Here is a 5000-nt window from a genome sequence, read left to right on the forward strand (position 1 = left end):
GTTCCGCCCGATTGTGATGAACGACCAGGGACAAATGAAGACGACGACTAATTCTCTCCTGAGAACTAACGATCCAACTCGCGTTATCCCGTTTGTGTAAAAAGCCTCCAAGATTCGCCGTTTAATGAGAGAAATTATTCCGTCTAATCCGCCGGCAATTTCCTGACTGCGAGCTGTTTGCTATTAAGAAGCGGTAGCGCTCCTTATTTATCTCGTCCGCCGATCATAAATGCTTCCTCGCCATCCAAAATAAACATCCAGCGCCTTCTCAATGCAAATATTTGCACAGGTTTTGACGTTGCTTACACAGCCGCCGCGCACTTAAGACGCCACGTGCCGCGAGGCTTTTATGATGTCGAAACAACGCCGCGTCTGTCTCTCGTCTCCGGCCGTCCCGGCGGCGGACGTGTTTGCCGCGTCGAACCCCCTCTAAAAGCTCCGTCTCGCGCTAATGCTCTGCTTTGCGTCACGGGACATGATTGCCATCGGAGGAAAAAGGAAGCCGAACGAAGGCGTCAACATGCTTCCACGTCTTTTCGGCATGTTCGCGTCCCGTGGTGGGGTCGCGACGTGTGTGGAGACCGTGACCTTTCGGAGACAATTCCATCGGATGTATTGCTTTGTGGCTTTAATTAGTGGCCTCCGTGTCACAAATAAAGCATTTCTGAGAACGCGCTTCACTAATTAAAAGACCCTCGTTAGACCCGCTCGCCGCTTGGCCATTCCAGTGATTGATTAGACCAGCGTTTTTCAACCATCCATCCATCCATCCATTTCCTACCGCTTATTCCCTTTCGGGGTGGCGGGGGGCGCTGGCGCCTATCTCAGCTACAATCGGGCGGAAGGCTGGGTACACCCTGGACAAGTCGCCACCTCATCGCAGGGCCAACACAGATAGACAGACAACATTCACACTCACATTCACACACTAGGGCCAATTTAGTGTTGCCAATCAACTTATCCCCAGGTGCATGTCTTTGGAAGTGGGAGGAAGCCGGAGTACCCGGAGGGAACCCACGCATTCATGGGGAGAACATGCAAACTCCACACAGAAAGATCCTCAGCCTGGAATTGAACCCAGGACTGTAGGACCTTCGTATTGTGAGGCAGACGCACTAACCCCTCTGCCAACGTGAAGCCACTGTTATATAATTTCACCTAATTGGGTTAAAAAAGGAGGAACAGTGTGGTTTTCGTCCTGGTCGTAGAACTGTGGACCAGCTCTATACTCTGGGCAGGGTTCTTGAGGGTGCATGGGAGTTTGCCCAACCAGTCTACATGTGCTTTGTGGACTTGGAGAAGGCATTCGAGCGTGTCCCTCGGGAAGTCCTGTGGGGAGTGCTCAGAGAGTATGGGGTATCGGACTGTCTTATTGTGGCGGTCCGTTCCCTGTACGATCAGTGCCAGAGCTTGGTCCGCATTGCCGGCAGTAAGTCGAACACATTTCCAGTGAGGGTTGGACTCCGCCAAGGCTGTCCTTTGTCACCGATTCTGTTCATAACTTTTATGGACAGAATTTCTAGGCGCAGTCAAGGCATTGAGGGGTTCCGGTTTGGTGACCGCAGGATTAGGTCTCTGCTTTTTGCAGATGATGTGGTCCTGAGGACTTCATCTGACCGGGATCTTCAGCTCTCGCTGGATTGGTTCGCAGCCGAGTGTGAAGCGACCGGAATGAGAATCAGGACCTCCGAGTCCGAGTCCATGGTTCTCGCCCGGAAAAGGGTGGAATGCCATCTCCGGGTTGGGGAGGAGACCCTGCCCCAAGTGGAGGAGTTCAAGTACCTAGGAGTCTTGTTCACGAGTGAGGGAAGAGTGGATCGTGAGATCAACAGGCGGATCGGTGCGGCGTCTTCAGTAATGCGGACGTTGTACCGATCCGTTGTGGTGAAGAAGGAGCTGAGCCGGAAGGCGAAGCTCTCAATTTACCGGTCGATCTACGTTCCCATCCTCACCCATGGTCATGAGCTTTGGGTCATGACCGAAAGGATAAGATCACGGGTACAAGCGGCAGAAATGAGTTTCCTCCGCCGTGTGGCGGGGCTCTCCCTTAGAGATAGGGTGAGAAGCTCTGCCATCCGGGAGGAACTCAAAGTAAAGCCGCTGCTCCTCCACATCGAGAGGAGCCAGATGAGGTGGTTCGGGCATCTGGTCAGGATGCCACCCGAACGCCTCCCTAGGGATGTGTTTAGGGGACGTCCAACCGGTAGGAGGCCACGGGGAAGACCCAGGACACGTTGGGAAGACTATGTCTCCCGGCTGGCCTGGGAACGCCTGGGGATCCCCCGGGAAGAGCTAGACGAAGTGGCTGGGGAAGGGGAAGTCTGGATTTCCCTGCTTAGGCTGTTGCCCCCGCGACCCGACCTCGGATAAGCGGAAGAAGATGGATGGATGGGTTAAAAAATATTTTTTGGCAACAGCCACACACACACACACACACACGGTAATTATAATCCGCATATATACATATATACAATATAGATCCCCAGCAGAGTAACCGTGTAATACAATTCTGTATCAGTAGGTGGCAGCAGGTAGCTGTAGATTGTTTGTAGATGTTTCTTTTTGTTTTTGTTTTTTCTTCATCATTAAATCAACATAAACAAAAAATACCGATAATGGCTTTTTTGCCAATGTTGAAGAACCCCCTCTAATCCTGACAACATGGGCTCTTATTTCATAGTCCTTTGATTGATTGATTGATTGATTGATTGATTGATACTTTTATGAGTAGATTGCACAGTACAGTACATATTCCGTACAATTGACCACTAAATGGTAACACCCGAATAAGTTTTTCAACTTGTTTAAGTCCACGTTAATCAATTCATGGTACCTAAAATAATATCTACGGGTAGAAATCTCCCCAAAGTAGTGATTTTAGGCTTCTTTTCTAACGAGTTTGTGTTTTTGGTATAGAATCTTTTTGACAAGCTCAGGTTTCGGAGGAACCTGCCTTGCCTTTACCGAACGGTTCCTGCCGGACACACGGTGGACTGGAGACCCTTTCACTCTAGATATCTACCGATTCGGAACACCTGTTGATTGGTGGAAATCAGGCCTGGGCAATTATTTTGACTAGGGGTGGCGGGGGGGGGGGTGGGGGGGGGGGGGCAAATTAAGAGTTAAACTTTTGTCTGGGGGCCGGTAAATAAAACAAAAAACAAACAAAATTAAAGCTGCAAGCAGCGCTGGTCGGGTCCGCCTTTGGCTGCTGCCCCCGAGACTCACGGCCGGATAAGCATTAGAAGACACCTTGAAGCCACTATTTTGAAACTCTAATGCATTGTGAAAGTAATGCAGTTGTTGTATTGAAGTGAAAATATCAACTTCCTGTTGATTTTTGCTAAAGTATGTTAATTATTAAAATGTAGGTCTAAGTGAGACCTACATAGGGTTTTTTGTTTCATGTCACTCTGACATTCCTACCGGAAGTTACAAGCAGTTTTGTCTGTTTTCTTCCTAGGAGCAGTTTGTCCGTGTTGTATTCCTAGAGGGGCGGTAGAGCGCAATTTTGAGTTTTGAGGTTAGGTTTTTTTCATCAGATCGCAATTTTTGCCAGACCTGATGTGTGTGTCAAGTTTGGTGAGTTTAGAAGCATTTTAAGGGGGTCAAATAACAGCTCAAAGAGGCAAAAATGACATTTTTTAGGAGATTTTGCACAGGGGTTCTTTGAAGGCGCGTAAAATCAAAACCTGAGAACTTATCAAAACTGTTCAATGCTTTTAATCAGAAGGGTTCAATCTTTCTCTTGTGCGAGTTTGAAGCCAAAACAACAAACGCACTCAGAGGAGATAATGTTTGAAGAAAGGTGACCGGTTTTTACAAAACTTTTGTTTTGAAAGGGGGGTTGCAAACTTCCTGTTGATTTTTGTTGGGGATTGTCAATCTATGAAATGTAAGTCTAAGCGAGACCTACATAGAGGTTTTTGTTTCATGTCTCTCCAACATTCTTACCGGAAGTTACAAGCAGTTTTGTCTGTGTTTTCTTCCTAGGAGCAGTTTTTTCAGTGTTTTATTCAAAAATAGCGCTACAGCGCAATTTTGAGTTTTGGGGTTTGGTTTTTTCATTAAATCGCAAAATTTGCCAGTCCTTATGTGTGCGCCAAGTTTGGTGACTTTTGAGGCATTTTAAAGGGGTCAAATTACAGCGCAAAGAGGCAAAAATTGCATTTTTTGCGAAAATTTTATTTTGAGTGAAGCACTTAAAAAAAAATAAAGAAAAGGCAACGGCTTTGTGAGCGATCCAGATGATATTAGACACATTTACTAGGATAATTCTGGAAAATCCCTTATCTAATAGTGTTTTAGTAAAATTATAAAGTCATACATGAAAGTCGGAGGGAGAGAAGCCAACGGAGGAGCCAAGAACGCAGCTGCCTTTTTGACAGCTACAAGAAGAGGTCGCATAATCCACTCAAGTCTCCGGTAAGAGCCGACTTAATATCATAATATTCCCATCCAAAAACTTGCTGGTTGACGTAGAGAAACATGTTCGCTTGACCGCTCTGTGTTAAAGCTTCACAACAAACAAAGAAATACCGGCTGTGTCTCGGTGTTAAAGGCAGCTGCAATCCACCAACAGCATTCTTCTTTGACGTCTCGATTATTAATTGAACAAATTGCAAAAGAGGTCCAAAATACTGTGTAATTATGCGATGAAAAGAGACGACTTTTAGCCGTAAGTGGTGCTGGGCTAATATGTCTGCTACAAACCGAGACGTCACAAACACGCGTCATCATTCCGCGACGTTTTTAACAAGAAACTCCGGGGGAAATGTAAAATTGTAATTTAGTAAAATAAACCGGCTGTATCGGCATGTGTTGCAATGTTAATATTTCATCATTGATATATAAACTATCAGACTGCGTGGTCGGTAGTAGTGGCTTTCAGTAGGCCTTTAAAAAGTGGAGCCTTACTGCATGTTCCAGAGTTTTCTATCAGGCATACTTGCTTTGTTGGCATGGAAAACTGAAACGTTACCTCGAAGCAAATCGAGAGA

General features: G+C 46.5%; 1 protein-coding gene across 1 annotated transcript in view; it reads left to right on the top strand.

Moving 5' to 3' along the window:
- ntsr1 (neurotensin receptor 1 (high affinity)) overlaps window positions 1-5000 on the top strand; it is a 75019-nt gene that overhangs the window by 27092 nt on the left and 42927 nt on the right. The gene's annotated exons all lie outside the window — the stretch shown is intronic.

This window comes from Nerophis ophidion, linkage group LG06 (genome assembly GCF_033978795.1).
Source record: "Nerophis ophidion isolate RoL-2023_Sa linkage group LG06, RoL_Noph_v1.0, whole genome shotgun sequence".
In the NCBI taxonomy this organism is placed as follows: domain Eukaryota; kingdom Metazoa; phylum Chordata; class Actinopteri; order Syngnathiformes; family Syngnathidae; genus Nerophis; species Nerophis ophidion.